Source organism: Anolis sagrei, chromosome 1 (genome assembly GCF_037176765.1).
Source record: "Anolis sagrei isolate rAnoSag1 chromosome 1, rAnoSag1.mat, whole genome shotgun sequence".
NCBI lineage: Eukaryota > Metazoa > Chordata > Lepidosauria > Squamata > Dactyloidae > Anolis > Anolis sagrei.
In genome coordinates this window covers 163,682,614-163,706,910 of record NC_090021.1, presented here as the reverse complement: position 1 = coordinate 163,706,910, position 24,297 = coordinate 163,682,614, and the positions used below count along the sequence as shown (strand labels likewise).

Sequence of the window (24,297 nt, the reverse complement as noted above, 5' to 3'; positions counted from 1 at the left end):
TCGACCATCAGTAGTTCTCAAAGTCTCAGGTAGAAGTCTTTTCCAATTTTCAAGCCTTTCTTTTGATTGTTTGTAATAGCAAATACTACATTCACAGGGACCTTGATGTTGTTCAATATATGTGTGTGTGTCAGGAAAAAAAATCCATTCTTCAACATGATTTGAAGGGGTTACCAGATCCGAAGGGGTTAAAAACATAAAGACATGTAATACTAGGATAGGACCTTCTGGTCAAACTGACATGTGATCCCCAAGATGACATGGGATCCAGAGATTGGAACTACTGATAAGAGAAGCCATAAATTAACATCTACTTGCCAAGTTTCTCCTTACATAGGACCTCCTGCTGTGAGTAAACCCTATATATAGCAGTGCTTGTGTAAATAAAGTAATTAGCTGCTCTGCTAATTTCTGGTAGTGAGGAGAGGGAAAGGAGTTGGGGGGAAGCCTCCTTTCTGCATCACTGACAGATGTAACCCTAAAATGGTTTATGTAGGGAAAAAAGAAATGTGAGGCAGGAGTGAATCTCAAATAAGTGTCATGTTTTCAACTTGAATGTCCACTAGTGTGGTAGTTACTAGGTAGTATGTAAAACAACTGCGCCCAGAGTCAGGCATCTTCATATGTTCCAGTGGTAATGGGTCTTATCAGTGATGGCATATTATGGAATTGAGGACCATGAATAGAGTCATTGATTGATTGACTGTTGTAGTACCATTGGTACAGGACAGTAGGCTTGGGTAACAATGGAAAAATTTGTTTCTAAACTCGTTTCGTTTTTAGGGGTCCATCGCGTTTCGTTTTTTAAAAGAATTCCGAAATTTTCCTTTTAAAAATGTCGAAATTTACGAAATTTTGTATAATTACGAATCGATTCGTTAATGGCGGACGCGATTATGCAATATGCTAAAAAAACCTCCAAATGGGACAGGGGGAACTTCTGAAGCTTCCCTCTCCCTCTGTTGTTGACTGTTGGTGTGATAAAACAAACAACAACTATAAAACTTGCACCAGACATGCGAAAATAATTACGAAATAATTTTGAAATAATTTTGAAATAATTTTGAAATAATTACGAAATAAATTGAAAAAATTGTTTCACATCTAATTTACTCCTCACACTATTCCTGCATGGCTCAATATTGGATCGTAAGCTAATTTAAATACGAATTAATAACGAATTATGAAATTAATGAACGAAACCACCCAAGCCTACAGGACAGCTCCGTCCTACACAACCCTCGGATTTCTAGCTATTTTGAGGCATTCCCTGGTTCAGAGTACTAGTTCACTCTCTGGGTTAAAACACCAGAGTTCTCTCTCAGAAAATGTAAAGTACCTTACCAAACTACGAATCTCTAGGAAAGAGTCATGCAGTTAAACTGGTATCAATGTGTAGCACAGTTTTAGGCATAAAACCAGTTGCTAGTTCAAATTACTCCATTGCTAAGTGATAAATCAACAGTTATAGAAATTCCATAGATTGAATGGGTCTTCTCTAGCTGGAACTAGCAAATGAATTTAGGATGTAATCTGTTTACAACCTGCTTAATATTGATTATTTCCATTAGTTCATTTTATGCAGCAATGCAGAGTAGTCCATGTCTCAAGATAGTGCTTTTCCTCAGAATACACCCAGCTCACAAAAGTGTATGCCAAATGAACCTCACAGCTTTTTTATGGCACTTCAGGACTCTTTTTCTTTTTTTAACACAGCTATTTCTCTAGCATTACAAGTTTAGTTGGAGGAATCTCAAGGGTACATGGTATGCTCTTGGACATATAGTCCAAAGGCTGCCCTGCAGCAAATAAAATAAAAAAAAGGGGGGGGGGGGTAAAGCATCAGCGACAGATGCTTCTCCATCCTGATTTTTCCAATCCCTTCCATTATACAGCCCGTTCCTGTACATCCCTCAGGCATCTTGTCCCATTACTGAGCTATTTTCATCCTTCCTAAAATGGTTTAATCTAAATGCATGCTGCTGTTTGCTTAGCTGAAATTTAGCTTTTTTTTTACACACAAGGTTAGATGTATTTTTGAGTTTTACATCATCATCATCATCATTATTAAACAATTCCTTAGATTTGCATTTTGCTTGTTGATTTGAAAAAAAATGAAAGAGTCTCTGTACATTTATAAAATGCCATTTTATAAATAAGAAGAAGCCAGATCAGTTGAAGCAGGGACAAATGTGTGTGTGCAAACAGCCTTTTTTTTACCTTCCAATTTTTCCTGGAATAAGTTCCAAGGTTTATATGATGGCATTGAACCCAAGTTTTCAAGATCAGGAGAAAGGCTTGAAAACAATAGCAACAAAAAGGGGGTCAGATTACCATTTTAACCAAGTTTTATTTGGCATAAGCTTTTGCAGAATGCAACTCATTTCATAAAATGCACCTGATGATGTGGCCTACAATCCATGAAATGCTTTAGAGTTGAAAAAAACAACTGAGGAGAGTAATTTTGCTCTTACTACTGTTTTGGGGACCTTCTGCACAGCACTATGTCCCAGAATGTCAAAGCAGAGAATTCCACATTATGAGTGTGAACTCAGATAACCCAGTTCAAAGCAGATATTGTGGGATTTTTTGCCTTAATATTCTGGGATATAGGAAGGACCCTCAAAGAGTAGGGAGCCACAAATAGCAAAAAAAAAAGTGGTCTGGAAGTGATAAGAGCTTCACATCAGCATTTGTGCATTGTGAAACTTGTCATATGGGAAGACCTACAGAGATTGCTAATAGGTTTTCAGAACCAGTTTAGGATTTTTGGCTTTAAGCTCTAAAATGACTTGAGGTTAAAGATTAATCCCGACAAGACAGAGGTCCTCTTGATAGATCGCAAACCAGATCGGGGTATAGGGTGGCAACCTGTGTTGGACGGGGTTGCACTCCCCCTGAAGTCACAGGTCCGTAGTTTGGGTGTCCTTCTGGACTCATCACTGTCGCTTGAAGCTCAGGCGTCGGTGGTGGCCGGGAGGGCCTTTGCACAATTAAGACTCGTGCGCCAACTGTGACCATACCTCGTGAAGGCAGATCTGGCCAGGGTGGTCTATGCCTTAGTCTACTGTAATGCACTCTACGTGGGGCTACCCTTGAAAACGGCCCAGAAATTCCAACTGGTTCAATGAGCGGCGGCCAGGTTGTTAACTGGAGCTCCTTACAGGGAGAGGTCAACCCTCCTACCAAGAGGACCCATATGACAAGTTAAGGAGCTCCATTGGCTGCCATTCATTTTCCGGTCCCAATTCAAGGTGCAGGCGCTTACCTACAAAGCCCTAAACGGTTTGGGACCCACCTACCTGCGTGACTGCATCTCTGTGTATGAACCCACACAATCTCTTCGATCATCTGGAGAGGCCCTGCTCACACTCCCACCACCATTGCAAGCGCGATTGGTGGGAACGAGGGAGAGAGCCTTCTCGGTGGTGACCCCTCGACTGGAACTCACTCCCCAAGGACATTAGGCAAGCCCCAACTCTGGCAGTCTTTAGGAGGAGCCTGAAAACATGGCTGTTTCAGTGTGCCTTCCCAGAATAAGGAAGCTCCCAGCAATATGTCCCTAAACGCACTTTAATAATGATTTAAGATTGTCTGCACATTTCTTCCCTCTCCAAAACTTCTATCCCAGTTACATGTTACTTTGTCATACCCAGCATTATTTTTAAATTTTTAATTATTACATTTGGCCCAGCCATAGGTTTTTAAATGCATCGTGTTATTGTTAATGTTTATTGCTTATTTTTGCTTATGAGTTTATTTATTGTTTTGTATTATTGTTGTTATTGTTTATTGTTGTATTGTGGGCTCGGCCTCATGTAAGCCGCACTGAGTCCCTTGGGGAGATGGTAGTGGGGTACAAATAAAGATTATTATTATTATTATTATTATTATTATTATTATTATTATTATTATTATGGTCTGGCTACCTAAGGGCCCTTCCACACAGCTCTATATCCCAGAATATCAAGGCAGCAAATCACAAAATATTTGCTTTGAACTGGGTTATCTGAGTCCACACTGAGATAATGTGGGATTTTGTGACTTGATATTCTGGAATATAGGGCTGTGTGGAAGGGCCACTTCTGCAGTTGCTAGCCCACAGAATGTGATTATTCAAAGGACTGCTTGATGGACTGCTATGCTGGCTTCCAGTCTTCGGAATGCCCTTTCCTTGATCATGTGATCCATCCCTTCTCTCTGTAGGGATGGATCACAGTGTTTTTTAGAAAGATTATACAAGTATAGATTTTCAATTTGGCTGTTTAATCTGCTTTATTTATTGTAACTACTTTATGACTCCCATATCATAGAATCATAGAATCAAAGAGTTGGAAGAGACCTCATGGGCCATCCAGTCCAACCCCCTGCCAAGAAGCAGGAATATTGCATTCAAATCACCCCTCACAGATGATTATCCAGCCCCTGTTTAAAAGCTTCCAAAGAAGGAGCCTCCACCACACTCCAAGGCAGAGAGTTCCACTGCTGAACGGCTCTCACAGTCAGGAAGTTCTTCCTCATGTTCAGATGGAATCTCCTCTCTTGTAGTTTGAAGGCATTGTTTCGCGTCCTAGTCTCCAAGGAAGCAGAAAATAAGCTTGCTCCCTCCTCCCTGTGGCTTCCTCTCACATATTTATACATGGCTATCATATCTCCTCTCAGCCTTCTCTTCTTCAGGCTAAACATGCCCAGCTCCTTAAGCCGCTCCTCATAGGGCTTGTTCTCCAGACCCTTGATCATTTTGAGTCGCCCTCCTCTGGACACATTCCAGCTTGTCAATATCTCTCTTGAATTGTGGTGCCCAGAATTGGACACAATATTCCAGGTGTGGTCTAACCAAAGCAGAATAGAGGGGTAGCATGACTTCCCTAGATCTAGACACTATGCTCCTATTGATGCAGGCCAAAATCCCATTGGCTTTTTTTGCCGCCACATCACATTGTTGGCTCATGTTTAACTTGTTGTCCACAAGGACTCCAAGATCTTTTTCACACGTACTGCTCTTGAGCCAGGCATTGTCCCCCATTCTATATCTTTGCATTTCGTTTTTCCTGCCAAAGTGGAGTATCCACAGGGTATACATTTCAAGACCCACACAGAGACATTTTGGCTATATGTGAATCAGAAACATACCACAGAATAGCATGGAGGGGCTTATGCTGGATGCAGTCCATCAAATAATGGCTTGAACTGCATTACATGGCCAGTGTAAACCCATATAATGCAATTTGAACTGAATTAAAATAACTGCATTATTTGGTCAGTGTAGATTCAGCCGTAGAGAAGCCGACAAACACTTCTAAGGGGAAGGGAATATTTTGGAAATCTGGAAAAGTGAAGCAGTAAATATCAAATCTGTGGATAAAGGGCTTGTGTGCTTGTTTTGAGTGGTTTTAATGACATGTTAGCCACACTTATCATATTTTTAGTGGAAATGCTGGGTAAAAAACCACAAATGACTAAAGTGCATTTTCATTTCCAGGCTCTGGAATGTCAGTTTCACTACATTTCTAACCTAAACCATCTGAATTAAGGGATTCTCGGTCTGGACAAAAATTGTTTATACAAAAAGTATAGGAAGCCTTTGTTCCTCTACCAAAACTTCCCTGTTATTAGACTCATCTCTGGTGGTCACTAGCTGTCTGAGCCCATTCTTTGTGCTCTTCTAGGGCAGTGGGAAAGGGAGAAGGGGAACAGAAAGACTGAACAGCTGGGTACACAAGCCCAAGATTGATAAATCTCCCAGACTAAGCATAGGACTTGCTACAATCCTGTCTACCTTGAGACATTTTGGTAAAACATGCAGCCACAAATGCTTCTGCAAATTCTAAATGCAATGTGAACACGGAAGACTCTGTCTGCTTACACAGCGGCTCAAGTCCTCCTCCTCCTCCTATTTGACACAATTCCATGACCATTATATTAAGTGAGCATAATGCAGCAACCCACGACCTCCACATCTGGGACTCTCCCTCCGCTTACCCAGGCAGAATCCATTCATAGCCCTTGGTTTAATCCCGCAGGCAATATCTTCCAAATAATCGGCCTTTGCTTTCAATCTCTTGATCTAGTCATGTTCCTCAAATCCTCTCAGACCAAGAGCAAAGCAATCTTTATGGCCTCATTTTATGTTTTTGTTTGCTTTTAATCTTTGGAAATGTATTTGGCTGGAGGGGCTGAGTAAATGTAGTTAAGATTAGTTTGATTCTCTAATTAAGCATTCAAAGCTTTTATGTACATGACTGTTCGTATGTAGTCATTGTTTGTAAGTTAACAGAATATTTTTTTCTGAACTGGCTTGCATATATGTGAGACTTTGTGATTTAGTGTGCTATTCCCTTATTTATGGAGGATGCATTTTTTCTAATTTTAGCCTCGTTCTGTTTTTATTGGCTTGTTTGCTAGGTCTAATTTGTACTGAATTATGGTGATACTTTGTCTTGAAATGTGTATGTTATCTCTGGTAGTGGCTGTATACGTGGAATAGCTCAGGAAGGTACGATACCACATAAAATAATAGAGACATGCATTTTGTGCAGGGTTTAAATGCTTTTAAATTACAACATCTCTTATAAAAAATAAGCTATTGTTCAAAATGTTATTTGTGGAAAAACTAAGTAAATATTTTAAATGAAATATGTAAACGTTTTGGAAAATATGAAGTAATCAGTTAGAACACATCTGGTTTCAAGCTATTCTCTTGTCCTTTTTTATTCACAGGGAATTATGAATCTGTCAATCACAATCTCACTGACGTTTTAATTTTTTCCCAACATCAAGTGCATTTTGACTTGCCTCTGTACTAGTATGTGAACCTCCCCCCCAGGGCCGTAGCCAGAAAAAAATTTCGGGAGGGGTTGAAATGGGGGGGTTGAAAATTTTGCGGGGGGGGGGGGGGGTTGAAACCTGCCTTCTAGGTCACGCTGAAGCAAAGAGCACAGGAGGGGGCAGAGCAACCTTCAATAGCCTGCAGCTCCACCCCTGTCAACCACCTCCACCAAGTCTGGCCTCCTTAATGACAGCATTCAACACACACACACCCCAACTTGGTTGCTTCGCTACATCGGCTATTGCTGCAAGTAATGACAATGTGAATAAATTGTCAATATTTGCTTGAGATAGTGCTTGCAGTTCTGGAGGGACTCTTAATTTTTTGAATCTCATAGACTTAACATGAGGATTTGGTTAACCAGTTAAAATTCATGAGTAAACCAGGTTTTTTAAAAAATCTGAAACATTTCGGGGAGGGTTTGAACCCCTAAAACCACCCCCTCGCTACAGGCCTGCTCCCCCCTAATCTTCAAGGATACGTGTATGCACATTTAAAAAAAGGATATACCCCATCATGTGGCTCACTCTTCTTCTTTGTTCAGGTGGTGAACTGGGAATGATAAGGAGTATGCCAGTCTGCCTGCTCCTTAATTGTACCCAGCATCTGTGTATTTTGAACAAAGAGGAGGAATCTTAAGAAATGGGACTATAAAGTGAAGTCCATGACATGGGAATGTGGAGAAGAGCAAACAACAAACCACTTACTATAATCCAGTCAGAGCCCTGCCACATGCAGAATGGAGGACCTTCTTACAGTGACACCAGAGGCCCTTGAAGTGGCCAGCTTCTGGTCAAAGGAAATTTAGCATAATGGTAAGTTTTAACTTTGTGGCTTTTTAAATACATTATAACGCTATTCCCAATTTGCTTCTGACACAATAAAATAAAAAAAGCAGAGGAGCAGAGCAAAGGTCTATGGACCACATGAAAGCCAAAAGAGGTCACAAGCTGCCTTCAGACTATAGATTGCCCATATGTATTGAATTTGAGACTGGAGTTGGAATTCAAAGGATAGAATCTGATTGGTGACATACGTCACAACATTGGATTATTCACATCTATGTCCTTTAAAGTTCGTTGCAAAAGGTGGTATCCTCTTAAACCCAAGGCAGCTTCAAAATACAAGCATTTGCTCTCTTGGGCAGAGCTTATTGTGAGTGGAGGGGAGTTGTCATTTAATAGGGGGAGGATATGTGGTACCCAAGAAATTTCTATCACAATTGGGTCATTGTCAGTGTCCCCGATTCTGGAACATTTGAAACTTTGGCTATTGTGGGAGGCAGATGAGACTAAAGGGGAGATTGGGTGAGCTAGAAGAGGGAGAAGAGACCATACATATTTGAGTTTTCCTATCTTCTAGCCCTTCTTTAACCCAGTGGTTCCCAACTTTTTTTTGACCAGGGACAACTTTGATCAGGGACCACTTGCTAGGAACCATTTTGACCAGGAACCACTCTCCAACTTTAGTTCCAAAAGGGTTATGAATCAATTTTTGTTCAACTTTAGATTCAGTTTAGTTATTTAGGGTGCTGATTCAGAAAATTGCATTGGATAGACCACATCAGTTTCTGATACTGATGTGGTCTATCCAAGTAGTCACCATCTGCTCACCAGTAGTCACCATCCAGTAGTCACCATCTGCTCACCCACATAAAACAATATTTAATAATCTAGAGCCACGGATCTTATTTTAGGCCCACAGGTTGGGAACCATTATTTTAACCAAAGGTGCCATAGTTCTCATGGCATTTACACAACAGAAGGAAGACCATCAACCATAGAAAATGTAGTCCTAAGCAAACTTCCCAATCTTTTATATAGCAGTAAAACCTGGGGTGATGATGGGAGAAAGGAGAATGCAGAATTTCAGTGCTGACACTGTTTAGTATGAAAGGTGGGGTTGCTGTGGTCAAAGTAAAGGTGTTCACCTCTCCTCTTCAGATGTTCTGCTGTCCAATAATTACCAAATGCCTGCCCTGACATCGACATTTTGAAACAATGTTGGGATTCTGCAGGTGTACACCCCCCCCCCCCCCCGTACACACACTAACCAACTTTTTACTGGTGATGGAGATGTTCTTGGGAATGCTAAGCTACAGACTATTTCTTTATTTCAAGCTCCCAATCTCTTAAGTTTCATGTGAAGTGTTGATCCTTATTTCAGTTGATATCTCTCAGCAGATATGGTATATTAGCCTTTATTTGCGACCAGGAATGGGCATTTGTTTAAATACTTAGAAGGTACCAGATCTTGGCCTATCAGCCCTTGTTAGTACTTGGATGGGAAACTCCCAAGGAGGAAGGCAATGGCCAACTACCACTGAGTATACTTTGCCTATGACAGGCCCGTAGCCAGGATTTCGTTTTGGGGGGGGGGCTGAATTTTTTGGGGGGGGGATTCGGGGGCTGAGTTTTGGGGGGGGGGGGCTGAGTCTGAGTGAAAGAGGGTCTAGCCTAGCAAACCTTTTGTATCATTACCCCAATACCCCCATGCATATGGGATATATTGAGTATGGTGATCAGATCATGATATGAATAAACATAACAGTTTAAATAATGCATCAGTAAGGTCTTTTCGAGAACCACCATGAGAATTTCGGGGGGGGGGCTGAAGCCCCTCGAGCCCCCCCCCCCCCCCCCCCCGGCTACATGCCTGGCCTATGAGATTAGTGGAGTTGCTGTAAGTTGACAGGCAATTTGAAGTTGTACACAAATGAGAACACACATATAGGCTAAGGGAGGTAGATGTGAATTTAGTTTTAGCTTATTTTTAAGATTTGCAAAGTTTGGGGATAGAAAAAATGAGAATAAAGAATAAAAGTGTGGTATAAATAAAACCCGACAAATTCACCCATGTAGGCTTAATACTTAAAAAGCTGGGTTTGAATCCCATTCAGGCATGTAGCAAGGGGGGGGGGGGGCTTTGGGGGCTTCAGCCCCCCCCCCCCCCCGAAATTCTCATGGTGGTCTGCGAAAAGGCCTTACTGGTACATTATTTAGACTGTTATGTTTATTCATATCATGATCTGATCACAATGCTCAATATATCTCATATGCATGGGGGCATTGGGGTAACGATACAAAAGGTTTGCTAGGGTAGACCCTCTTTCACTCAGACTCAGCCCCCCCCCCCCCCCCCGAATCAAAATCCTGGCTACTGGCCTGGTCCCATTTGTCCAGCTTTGTTTCTGATGCTGAATTAGGGCTGTCACTTCTCAACCTTAACAGCTATAGGGCAGGCAGCTGCAACATGATCCCAATGATTACTGGGAATAAGGCTATATCTAGTTCATATAGTATTTTATGTAACATTTTAATGGTGTATTTCATATTGTATTTAATAATCCGGTTTATATACATTTATTTGTTTGTTCTGTATGTGAAAGACCTAGTAGAAATAAACTACCATTTAGGTCCTGCTTCTTGGCAGGGGGTTGGACTGGATGGCCCATGAGGTCTCTTCCAACTCTATGATTCTATGATTCTACAACACGATCCCAATGATTACTGGGAATAAGCTATTGAATTTGAGTAGTGCAAAGAATTGGAAATTTCATTCGATTTGTTCTTTAAGAACTTTCTAGAAATATTTTCACATTCTTGATGAGAACAACTTGAAATTTAAAACATCCAAATGTCCATACCTATTTGTGAGTAGGGTAGGGAAGTTTAACTGATTATTTATGGCGAGATCATGTCAGTTGTAGGTTTCCAAGCATGCCAAACTGATGTGGCCTTTGTTTATAATACTTTGACTTAATTATACGATTAATGTAATATATGGTATTTTGTATGTGAATGGTATATCTATACAATCCATCGTGGATGTGAAAATTTAATTGTGAAAACTAAAGCAGAACCTATATGATTTAATGTAGCATAAAGCACTGGCTTTATATGGAGCACCTCTTTGCTTAAGAATGGAAATCTGCTGGAAATGCCTCCCTTCAGGTCCCACAAATAGGAACAATGTGTAACACGGGAGAGGGACTACTTTGCTTTGACCCCTGCTTATGAAATTGTCTCCACTTGGACTGGTACAAATACTGATTTCCTTTAGGTGTCTAGTTAAAACTTTTTTTTAGTTAAAACCTTTGAGATCTACTCTCTCTCTCTCTCTCTCTCTGAAATGGACTCGTTGAAACTATTTGATCGGTTCTAACTTTAGGTTCTTGTGGGTTTTTTCGGGCTATAGAGCCATGTTCTAGAGGCATTTCTCCTGACGTTTCGCCTGCATCTATGGCAAGCATCCTCAGAGGTTGAGAAGGTCTGTTGGAAGTAGGAAAAATGGGTTTATATATCTGTGGAATGGCTGGGGTGGGGCAAAGAGCTCTTCTCTGCTGCAGCTAGGTGTGATTGTTTCAACTGACCACCTTCATTAGCATTTGAAGGCCTGGCTGAGCCTGGGAAAATCTTTTGTTGAGAGGTGTTAAGATGTGCCTGGTTGTTTCCTCTCTGCTGTTTTGCTGTTGTAATTTTAGAGTTTTTTTAATACTGGTAGACAGATTTTGTTCATTTTCATGGTCTCTTCCTTTCTGTTGAAATTGTCCACATGCTTGTGGATTTCAATGGCTTCTCTGTGTAGTCTGATATGGTGGTTGTTGGTGTGGTCCAGCATTTCTGTGTTCTCAAATAATATGCTGTGTCCAGGCTGGTTCATCAGGTGCTCTGCTATGGCTGACTTCTCTGGTTGAAGTAGTCTGCAGTGCCTTTCATGTTCCTTGATTCGTGTTTGGGCAATGCTGCGTTTGGTGGTCCCTATGTAGACTTGTCCACAGCTGCATGGTATATGGTAGACTCCTGCAGAGGTGAGAGGATCCCTCTTGTCCTTTGCTGAACGTAGCATTTGTTGGATTTTCTTGGTGGGTCTGTAGGTGGTTTGTATGTTGTGTTTCCTCATTGTGTTTCCCTATGCTGTCAGTTGTTCCCTTGATGTATGGCAAGAACACTTTTCCTCTGGGTGGATCTTCATCTTTACTCTCGGTTCTAACTTTGTGATTTGGTTTTATTGTTTATATTATTATATTTTTTTAAATTGGGAAAGTTCTAAATTATTGATATTGTTTGAATTACATGCTGCCCTGAGATCATACATCATAACAAAGGATGCAACATTTTAATAAATCAAATAATGTAAAGGTTTCCCCTCAACATTAAGTCTAGTCATGTCTGACTCTGGAGGTTGGGGCTCATCTCCATTTCTAAGCCAAAGAGCTGCCGTTGTCTGTAGATGCCTCCAAGGTCATATGGCCGGCATTACTGCATGAAGCACCATTACCTTCCTGCAGAAGCGGTATCTATTGATCTACTCACATTTGAATGTTTTTGAACTGCTAGGTTGGCAGGAGCTGGAGCTAACAGTGAGAACTCAACTAGTGAGTGCCCCAGATTCAAACCGCCGATCTTTCAGTCAGCAAGTTGGGCAGCTCAGTAGTTTAACCCACTGTGCCACCATAAATGAAATAGAATAGTAAAACAAACCTAATGTGTGGAAAGCACATGTTTTCCATTGGGTTATGTCTTCTCCCTGATTATGAAATTCATCTGCCTGGACAGACTTTTATTTGAATTTGAATTTAATTTAAATGTGCTGCCTATGAGGAATAAGTCATGAGAATTCGTTCTGCATTTGGCATACTCCACTTTGGCAGAAAAAATGAAATGCAAAGATACAGAATGGGGGACGCCTGGCTCGAGAGCAGTACGTGTGAAAAAGATCTTGGAGTCCTCGTGGACAACAAGTTAAACATGAGCCAACAATGTGATGTGGCGGCAAAAAAAGCCAATGGGATTTTGGCCTGCATCAATAGGAGCTTAGTGTCTAGATCTAAGGAAGTAATGCTACCCCTCTATTCTGCTTTGGTTAGACCACATCTGGAATATCGTGTCCAATTCTGGGCACCACAATTCAAGAGAGATATTGACAAGCTGGAATGTGTCCAGAGGAGGGCGACTAAAATGATCAAGGGTCTGGAGAACAAGCCCTATGAGGAGCGGCTTAGGGAACTGGGCATGTTTAGCCTGAAGAAGAGAAGGCTGAGAGGAGATATGATAGCCATGTATAAATATGTGAGAAGAAGCCACAGGGAGGAGGGAGCAAGCTTGTTTTCTGCTTCCTTGGAGACTAGGACTCGGAACAATGGCTTCAAACTACAAGAGAGGAGATTCCATCTGAACATTAGGAAGAACTTCCTGCGTGTGAGAGTCGTTCAGCAGTGGAACTCTCTGCCCCGGAGTGTGGTGGAGGCTCCTTCTTTGGAAGCTTTTAAGCAGAGGCTGGATGGCCATCTGTCAGGGGTGATTTGAATGCAATATTCCTGCTTCTTGGCAGGGGGTTGGACTGGATGGCCCATGAGGTCTCTTCCAACTCTTTGATTCTATGAATCTATGATTTGAGCCACAGTCAAGGTCTTAATTTGAACTTGGGTTCCCTACCTGCAAGTGAGTTTTCAATGCTGGGGAATAGAGCAGTACTTGACTGCTTGTTTAGCTGCCCCCATTTTACTACCACAACAACCCTGTGAGGAAGATTAGCATGAGATTGTATAGCTGGATCACCCAGTGATCTTTTGGACTGAGTAGGAAGTTGAACGTGGTTCTGTTACATTAGCATAAATAAATGCTGTTGAAAGATAATCTCCCAAAAGGAAAAGTGCATGTACACAGTTGAATTAATGTAGTTTGACACAATTTAATTATCATGGCTCAGTGCTAGGGAATATTGGCAACTGTAGTTTCACAAGGTCATTTGCATTCTCTCCCAAAGAGAAGTCCCTCACCCGTACCTTGGGAAGTCTGACTTGGCCACGGTGGTACACGCTCTGGTCACATCCCGCCTTGACTACTGCAACGCTCTCTACGTGGGGCTGCCCTTGAAGACGGCCCGGAAGCTTCAGCTAGTCCAGCGCGCGGCAGCCATGTTACTAACAGGAGCGGGACGCAGGGAGCACACAACACCCTTGTTGTTCCAGCTCCACTGGCTGCCGATCTGCTACCGGGCCCAATTTAAGGTGCTGGTGTTGGCCTACAAAGCCCTAAACGGTTCCGGCCCAAAATACCTTTCTGACCGCATCTCGGCCTATGAGCCCACGAGGGCCTTGAGATCGTCTGGGGAGGCCCTTCTCTCGATCCCGCCTGCCTCACAGGCACGACTGGCGGGGACGAGAGATAGGGCCTTCTCGGTGGTGGCCCCCCGGCTGTGGAACACCCTCCCTGTAGACATCAGACAGGCGCCCTCCCTTATGTCATTCCGCAAGAGCCTAAAGACATGGTTATTTGAGAAGGCGTTTAATTAAGTGCTACAACAATTGGCAATGACGACTGGAACGGAATATGGATTACGAGATTGGTTTATGATTCTTCGATGAAACGGCGCGGATGATTTAGTGTAATTATATGATTGTTGTATTATTGATAGTTATGTTGATAATCTGTTGTGCTATTGCTTATTGTAAACTGTGTTTTTATATGTTGTACACCGCCGTGAGTCGCCCTAGGGCTGAGAACGGCGGTCAACAAATGCAGCAAATAAATAATCTACAACTTCTAGGATTCCATAGCATTGAACCATGGCAACTAAAGTGGTATCAAAGTGCATCAGTTCAACAGTGTAGATGCAGTAATCCTAGGGGGCTGGGTGGCCAGAGAATATAAGAATTACTACCATTGTGTCCCATTGGGCCCCATTTTTTCCACACTTTTAAAAAACTTCCGCTCCCCACTCAATTACAATTTGTTCTCCCTTTGAGGTTGTGCTGTGGGAAAATGGGTTGTGTGTGTGATTCTTTGCCTCCTGCTGCACATGATGGCAGCAAACGTTTCACCACTGCAATAAACATCAGCAGTCATCTCTCTGCATGTTTTTTTTTTGGGGGGGGTAATATCATAGGGAGTCTGGTCTAAATTACTTAAGCAAATTGGAATCTTCTCATCACTAAAAGAGAAGCTAATGTGCACAGTCTCCTTCTAAACCTTCCTAGCTGACTGGAGATAATGAGAATGGCAACAGAAATTTTAGTCATATGTACATCTTAAAGACACCAAGCTCAGTAAGTTTAAAAGGTAATCAATAACTAATTAAAAGACAATATGCTCATCTTTGAATGATTTAATTAATTAATTGAAGTGTGGTGTAGCAGTTAAGTGCTGGAAAATAGAGATCAGGTTTTGATTCTCTGCTCGGCCTTGGAAACCCACTGTGATCAGCTGTAAGTGGAAAATGACATGAAGGCACACAACAACAGCAACAATTACAGCAATAAAACTCATTGCCAAAAGCCACAGTGCTGCTAGTATTCCTCATGAACTAGATGAAAATGATTCTGTGAAAAGACAACACTGAACTCAAAATGTATTTTACTTATTTTTATATTGTGTCCTTCTTCTAAAAAAAAAGCAAATTGCTGTTAATTGAAAATAAGATGGATCTATATAATTAGCATTAGGTTAACTCATTAGACTACACTGTCTCAAATTGTATTGCTAGTAAAGCCAATGGATCTCACAAAATAGTGTGTGCACTCTCCCGTTTCCAGAGCTTCATAAACTGAGCCCACTCCACTCTGACCCTGACAGCAAGCTCTAAAACTGTCACTCCAGATCTCTTTTCACTTCACCTAGATCTCAGCCTGTATTAAAATCAAAAGAAGATTTTTTAAAAAAAATTCTAAGAGCAATTCAGAGCACAGTTAATTTTATCTTACTCCCATTCATTACCAATCGTGTTAAACTCTATATTGAACCAAGTATTTCTTGGGAAATGCAGATTTTGTAGAAGTGTTATTCTAGAACATTAAATAGTTTGTTTTTAGGTAGTTACCATATTTATTATTTTACATATTTTATTTTTAAAATATAGGTATCTCAACAGGCCCGTAGCCAGGGTTTTGTTTCGGGGAGGGGGGGGGGCTGAGTTCGGTTTGGGGGGGCTGAGTTTGGTTCAGGGGGGGGGCTGAGTCTGAATGAAAGAGGGTCTACCCTAGCAAACCTTTTGTATCATTACCCCTATACCCCCATGCATATGAGATATATTGAGTTTAGTGATCAGATCATGATATGAATAAACATAGCAGTTTAAATAATGCAGCAGTAAGGCCTTCTCGCGGACCACCATCAGAATTTCAGGGGGGGCTGAAGCCCCCCAAGCCCCCCCCCCCCCCAGGCTACATGCCTGTATCTCAACTATAAAGACCACAGAGCAAGGCACAATGCAATTTATAATGGTGAGAAATAATTGCAACATAATAAAAGCATATTGAACAATGGACAAGCTAAAACGATCTAAAATGGTTTAATTTTTTAAAAGCAGTCACAAACGTAGATTTGCATCAAATTGGTCGGTCCCCAAAAGATTTCAGAAAAGGTCTTGTAAAATTTTACTGGGTGCGAGAATAACATAAGTAAGGACACTGTTTAGCAACTGGGGGGCCACAAGAAGAGTTTCTCCCACTCCATTGTGCTGCCTCAACTAATGGGAGACAGAGGAGGGTCTCCTTCTTTGAAAGCTTTTAAACAGAGGCTGGATGGCCATCTGTCAGGGGTAATTTGAATGCAATATTCCTGCTTCTTGGCAGAGGGTTGGACTGGATGGCCCATGAGGTCTCTTCCAACTCTTTGATTCTATGATTCTCCAACAGAGATCTCAATCTCAAGCAGTCACATACAGCAGGAGATGCCTCCTGTAATATTAGGAAATGAAATGTGGTGCTGGAGAAGAATTCTGTGCATGCTAAAATGACAAATAAATAGGTGCTAAAGCACTTTAATTCTAAACTGTAACCACAGCCAAGATGACTAAATTGAGATTAAATTGAGACTGTCCTTCTTTAGCCATATCATGTAGAAGAATATGCCTCATTAGAAAAGTCAACAATGCTTGGCAAGACAACAGGCTATAGGAAATAAGTAAGCCCACACTGCAGATGGATAACCTCAATCAATGAAGCCATGGTCCCAGGCATGTAGCCGGGGGGGGGGGGGGAGGGCTCGGGGGTCTTCAGCCCCCCCCCCGAAATTCTCATGGTGGTTCGCGAAAAGGCCTTACTGGTGCATTATTTAAACTGTTATGTTTATTCATATCATGATCTGATCACCATACTCAATATATCCCATATGCATGGGGGTATTGGGGTAACAATACAAAAGGTTTGCTAGGGTAGACCCTCTTTCACTCAGACTCAGCCCCCCCCCGAAACTCAGCCCCCCCTGAAACCCCCCCTGAAATTTTTTTAGTGCCCCCCCCCCCCCCGAAATGAAATCCTGGCTACGGGCCTGCATGGTCCTCAGTGTGGAAGATCTGAGCAGCCCTGATGATAGGGTAATTTAGAGGGCTCTCATTTATGTGGTCTCCATGTGTCAAGATGGACTTATCAACAACACAAAGTTTTTGATTCCTGTGCATCAGGAGTGCCGAATCTGTACATTTTGCTTGATCCCACATCATTTTTTTTTTTAAAAATCCAGTTTTCCCCTCCAGATTTGTGAAAAACATGGTCATCATTTAAGCTATTGAAAAAATTTAAATGCAACCAAATTCACAATGATCTGTACTGGTCATGGAGGCAATAATTCCCATTATGTTGTTCTTACCTTTTTGCTGGTAAAGATAACAGTAGGAAAGGGGGGATGTGATTGTTTTATTTTAGTACCACAAACTTGATTTAATCCATAACAATTCAAAGCAAGACTTTTGGGCCCAAACATCCAAAAGTCGTTTGCCTGTATCTGTGTTTTTGTTTTACACCTATTAAATACAAAATGCTCTTTCTGTTGAGCTTATAAAGAAATGTGTGGAATTATTTTTTAAAAAAACCCTAAAGGAAATGCAGTTCTCATCTGTTCCTCCAAGATATCACCATCTTGTTTGAGCTTACATGTGTTTCTATGTGATATGCACATAAAGTAGGATCTGAATAATGGAAAATTGGACGAAGAATTGGATCACGACTCTAGTTATGAGATGCATTGTGTTGTCTATTGTTGTGTCAATATTGTATATTATGCTTTTATGGTTTTAAATTGTATATCGTTGATTGATTCTTATCCTTGTTGTAAACCGCGTTGAGTCGCCTGTTGGGCTGAGAAACTGCGGTATACAAGTAAAGTAAATAAATAAATAAATAAATTGTTGCTATTGTCTACTTTCACGTCATTTTTTTACTTATTTGACTCAAATAACCCTATAATTGGGTTTTCTCTGTGCAGAAGCTGTCTTTCTCTGAATCTGGGGATTGTGTGACTTGTTCAAGGTCATAGAGGGGTGGGAGGTTATGATGTGTACAATATCCATGGCTAAAAGATGTGGTTTTTGCAAACCAAGAAGTTTGAGTTTGTATCTCCTCATGGCCACTGAACTAACTTTCAACAAGCCATCACTCTCTCTCTGCCTCAGCTCTCCCCTTAAATATGAAGATGATCATACCAGGGATCCATTTTTGGGACAGGACATATGAAATATTTTCAACACACCAGCCAAATAAATTAGAGCTTTTAAAAGACCATTACTTAATTCGCTTCATTGACTGGGATGAGCTATAATTTTAATATAACATGTACCAAACATGGATCATTTCCAAAATAAGTACAAAATAAGACCTTGTATTTATCATTGTTTCCTTTAAAAAAACAGCAGGGGAGGAAGGAAGGGAATGCTGTAGTTGAATTACTTGGCCAAGGAAATCTATAGCAGTCAATGTCATAGCACAATTAAATAATTTCCTTCTCCCCTACAGATTGCCATTGATTCTCCTTTTTTAAAAGAGAAGACCGCAAGGTCATTTTCTCACCTCCCTTGTCCACATTTTGGGTCACTTGATTATTTCTGTCAGGATCCTCTGTTGCTACAGTAGTCTGTATTCAGTTCGCTGGCTCTCTACATAGGTTGACTATTGTTTCAAATAATGAAATAAGTCTGTCCATATTTCCCTGCACAAAGAAGAGAAGTCAGTGTATGTGTTGTGTATTAGATATGTTTTGAAGCAAGAATATATCTTCATAATATTGTTGGTACTGTGAAAATGATTGCAAATAATGTCCATAGTGTGCTCCGGGTTTTTCATTGTTGTTGATTTTCTTCTTGCTTGCTTTTTGTTTACTGTCTTTCTGCCTCAAAAATAAGTCTTTGGGCATTTTAAAATATATTCTTCTCTAAATACCGGAAATCCGATAAAGAGAACAGACTGGACCCTTTATGATAATTACGAGAAAGAAGAAAGTAAATAAGAGGACTATTTTTAAAACAATGGAAATATTTTTTTGAAGATACAACACCTGACGAGGAGATGGAAGTCAAACCTTTTTAGTTTTTTTACTATGTTTTTTTTTTTACCTCTTTTGGCGTTTTTTTTTTTTTTGGTGGTTTTCATGTGTGTTTTTTTTTCTCTCTCTTTCTCTCACTTATATACTTTCCTACTGTTCTATCCTCTTTTAAATGTTCATCCTCTTTTGTTGTATTTAGCATATAATCTAATAAAAATTATTATAAAAAAAATATTCTTCTCTTTACTTTCCCCATCTCAGAAATACGATAATATCATAAAGTAAATCTCACAGTTAAAGAATGACTTTAATTTAAAAGGTGCTAATACAGTAACATACTATATGTATCTTAGGGTTTTTTTTCTTACACTTTTTGCCTAGAAATGAAGCTTTATTTATAATATCTGACAAAGTAAGGGGTCATAGTAGGTTTTGAAATAATTTGTAGTAATAAAATTATGGAGACGATTGATTCCAAGACATATTTGGACATTGATTTTCCTGTGCGATTAGTGAAACCTCATCTACTGGATTACAGTCAGCAATGAGAAAGATACAAATCATGGGTTTTATATTTTCCATGAGTTAAACAATATGATTTTAATGTATTGTCGAAGGCTTTCATGGCTGGAATCACTTAGTTCTTGTGGGGGTTTTTCGGGCTATATGGCCATGTTCTAGAGGCATTTCTCCTGACGTTTCGCCTAATATGATTTTAATCCATAGCTCACACAAGCACCAGGAAATGAATTCAAAAGTCTTTGTTTATGAAAATAGTATTGATAGCATAAGCAGGAGTTCCTTCTCCAAGGAACTGACATCCTACAACACAATGTGTATATTACATTTTATTTTAATGCGACAGCAAATCATGGCATCTAGGATTCTATACAGCAAGATATGGTAGAGAAGCCATTTTCTATGCAAATTATTAAGCAAACCTGTGATTTCATTTGTACACTTGCACACATCCATGTTCAGATCACACTAAACAAATGACACCCTTATTCAAAAAAATAAAAAACGAGATAAGAAATATGATTATGAATTGTAAGATATGTACACGAATATTCATTTTGTTCTTAAGGTCCTATGTGTGTGTGTATACTCAACTGACTTCAATGGGATTTCCTTCACTGTAAACACATCTAGGATCTTGCTTTTCTGATTTCACTGAGAACAAAATCCCATTTTTCCTGGATCATTCTACGAACATTTACCAGACGAGGTAATAGATATCTATCAGCTAATTTGAATGTATTGTAGCACAGTCATCGATATAAATAACATTTTAAATTTCTATGTTTGCAAAATCCTAATGATGCAATATTTTTGTGGTTGTATGGATAAGATATGTAACTTCAAAATTGCCTGTCAATTAATGGCAACTCCATAAACTTCATAGGGTTATCTTACAGGAGGTATGTATCAACAAGATCTGTGAGCATCCCCCCCCCCCCCCCGGATAACCATATTTTAAATTACACCAACTTCACATTTTCTTTATTTTATATAAATATAAAATATGGGGACCAATATACAAAAACATAAGAAATGATACAAATTGAACTGATTTTGTTCAGATAAACAAATTAATTTTGACCAAACAATCAAGAATTTAGGTTCTTGTGGGTTTTTTCGGGCTATAATAATCAAGAATATATAATCAAGAATTTCACTTCAGTACAAAATATTTTGTTAAAATTAGAAGTTTGATATTCTAGTAAGTTTTCCTGCTTTTAAAATCTGTTTTACAATGAAAGTCACTCTTGAAAAAATATTCATGTGATTTATATTCATATAATAACTAGTCCACTTTGAAATGTTATATAACAGATAGAAGCTGGTCCATTTTAGAATATTTCATCCACAATAAAATGCTTAACAAATCAAAATCAACTACATTATTTCAATCCATAATACTTATAAACGTATATACTAGTACTAATGAGAGAAAATAGATCCGTTAGCACCAGGTATATTTATTAATGATATAATGTGAATCAATCAGCAGTGGGATATGCATGTTCCTAGTGATTAAGAAAATGGATCTTGCATATTTCAAATTTATATTTCCTTTAGTAGCAATATCATGTGTCATGTGTCAGATGTCAAATTCATATCAATGTGTATTTTATGGCACTGCATGATTTTACACTGGCCAACCTTCACATGAAAAACTACCTTTCCCGTAGTATAAATTCAAACATTTTTTTTCAAAAATCTAACGTTATATGTTCACTGATCATAAAAGAGCAAAAATTAAAAGAAGGAACAATATATTAGATTATTTACTGTACAAATAATTTAAAATTAATGCAGAATTCCATTGTTGTTACCAAATGTTTACACACACACGTACACACACACACATATACACACACCATATATTTCACCAGAACTTTGCATATTCAAGAACTAATTAATCCCTATCTTCAGTTTTATATCCAATTTAAATAAACAGTAATTTATATTTGAAAAAATATATACTAAGAAACTAAAGTCGGTTATGTCCAATCATTATACTATATTTTTATTATCACTATTGTCTCAAATTATTTGATACAATGGAAGATACATATTTAAGTGCTTAACAATCCCATTTTATCAAAAATAATGACACTAACAATATCTAAATTAACTGGATTTCTGTTAATATTTTTTCACATAGAAAATGTTAACTCTATTGTATCTTCTTGTGTGTTTCTTGTCAAGGTGGGTTCTTGATAAGATCTCTCAGTATATCTCTTTAAAGACTTTGGGGCACTTTAATCTCATTTGCTAGATATTATCTTCATTATACTTTATGTTTCACACTTAGAGAGGAAACACTGCTAAGGGTATTGTTCTGAACCAAAACAATATTCTAAATCTTCTTACCTCAAAAAAGCAGCTTTGGAAATGATTTGGTTTGATGTGGGTCTCAAACAGATGGTCACTCTTTCCACGTTGAGAAAGGATGAAAAATGCGAAAGAATAACATTACAGGGATATGTTGTTCAAATGCATAGAGGTCTAAAACCTCATTGGCCTCTGGATGAGAATCATGTGACATGGGATGAAGTGCATGTGACCTATTTTCTCCCAAATCCTTTCATTTCCTTGAAATGGAATGCAACCAACAGCGATGGTTCTGTAATTTTGATGACATTTCTTAAAAAGCCACTGAGCAAATCAGTTACCCTCGGGCCACAAGGCTTCAACATAGAGGAGTTCCCAATGATCAGGAGAATGGATCCAGCAATTAACCAATTATTACTTCTTCACCATTTGGAATCCCAGCTTTTGGTTTGCTTTATTTAACTGACAGATGGGGAACAAACACTCTGATCTTCAACACATGTGCATATCTCAATTACGGTCTCCATGCAGTTGTCGCTAAATCACATGCTTTGGCATGTGATATTTTCAACTATTAATGTATCTTTACATAGATGCATATTCAGTTATGTAATTATACTAGTGACAGTAGCCTAATGGTAGTATATTATGATTGCAAATGTATCATGGAAATATAGGTATAATTTCTTTCATTGTTTAAGGGGGCATCTACACTGTAGAATTAATACAATTTGACACCACTTTAACTGCTATGACTCAATGCTATAGACACAATCATGGAAGTATGTAATTTTACAAGATATTTAGCCTCCTCTGCCAGAGAGTGGCTGCTGTACCAAACTACAAATTCCATAATTCCATAGCACTAAGCCATAGCATCTAAAGTGGTGCCAAACTATATTAATTCTACATTGTAGATGCCCTTTTAGAGGTTTTGTATAGAAGCTGCTTTTGGAAGCATGCCAAATTATCAGATGCTCTCAAAACCAATAGGTTGAATGGTATTAGAGAACTAGAACGAAATCTACACTAAAACACTGCAGACCTTCAATAAATATATTTGAGGCACAAATACAGTACATGATCCAGGGGTAGTCAGAGGAGGGAATTTTGTATAACTGTAAGGAGGTCATCCTTTTCCAAATGGTAAACTCCCATGAACCCCTATAAGTTGATCTGGGTGTCTGAGAAATTCTCAGGAACATTTTTTTTGGCAGAATGGAGGGTTGTGAAAGTAAGGAGGAAAAATTCCAGATTTTTTTTCTAAAGAATGCCTGGTTTTGGATGCTTCTCCGCAGCTGTTTAATCAAAGTCGGGATGTGGATTAAAGAGAACAGATTCTCTGCAAAGTGCTTACACAGGCACCCCAAGAACACGTTGGAAGCTGAGACAGTGGCCACAAATGTCCGCTGAGTGTGGCTCAATCTAATCCAAGGAATAATTATTTTCAGTGTTCGTGATAAAGATGGTCTCTCTATGACTGAGGAGCTGTGGGTTGAGGCAAAGTGGAACTCTACTTCCCAACAGAAGGCTTCAGATGAAGGAGACACATTAGTTTCATTAAGACATATATTTAAAGAGAGGTTGCACCATTCCCCGTAATGCCTTTTCAGTACTTGGTCTCCAGAAATAACTGCCTATAAATTTCCCTATCCATTCCTGTTAGCTTTGTTGCTCTCAGCCCTACAACTCAATGACTAGCAGTATGTGTTTTTCCTGACCCAGGACTGGCTACAATTTAAGACCCTGCTTGTTGTTGTTGTTGTTGTTGTTGTTTATACCCCGCTTTATCTGCCCTGAAAGAGACTCAAAGCGGTTTACATTATTTAAAATATACTAATATGCATACATTAAAACAGAATCAAACATAACAGTATTTAAAACGTCACAGTTAAAATTCATTAAAACACATTTAAACTGAAAACCACAGCATCTCCTGACTTGGTTTTTAAAATCTTCCTTAAAAGCCTGCCCGAATAGAAAAGTTTTAGCCTGTCATCAGAAGGACAGCAGGGAGGGGGCCATTTTGGCTTCCCTGGGAAGAAGAGAGTTGCAGAGACGAGGGGCAGCCACTGAGAAGTCTTGCTCTCTCGTTACCATCAACCAAGTTTGAGATGAAGGTGGATTGAGAGAAGAGCTCTCCTGAAGATCTCAGGGCCTGGGCAGGTTCGTACAAGGGGATCTGTTCAGAAAAATAGCCTGGACCTGAACTAAAGGGGCTCTAAAGGTCATAACCAGCACTTTGAATTGTGCCCAGAAATAAACTGGCGGCCAGTGGAGCTACTGCAACAGGGGTGCTGTCCACTCTCTGTAGCCAGTCCTAGTGAGCAACTTGGCTGCAGCTCTTTGGACCGGCGGAAGTTTCTGAGC

The 24,297-nt window shown here is 39.7% G+C and overlaps 1 protein-coding gene across 17 annotated transcripts in view; it reads right to left on the bottom strand.

Annotated features, from left to right (window-relative positions):
• Window positions 1-22,122, bottom strand: part of PCBP3 (poly(rC) binding protein 3) — a 153,890-nt gene extending 131,768 nt beyond the window's left edge. For 4 of the 17 annotated variants that reach the window (XM_060783405.2, XM_060783414.2, XM_060783471.2 and 1 more), the window contains exon 1: window positions 21,967-22,116. The gene's annotated coding sequence lies outside the window, so the exon portion shown is untranslated. Of the gene's footprint in view, window positions 1-21,966 lie in introns of all 17 variants that reach the window. The other 13 variants (XM_060783425.2, XM_060783431.2, XM_060783455.2 and 10 more) reach the window with 7 other exon arrangements.
• Between the last annotated feature and the right edge of the window lie 2,175 nt (window positions 22,123-24,297).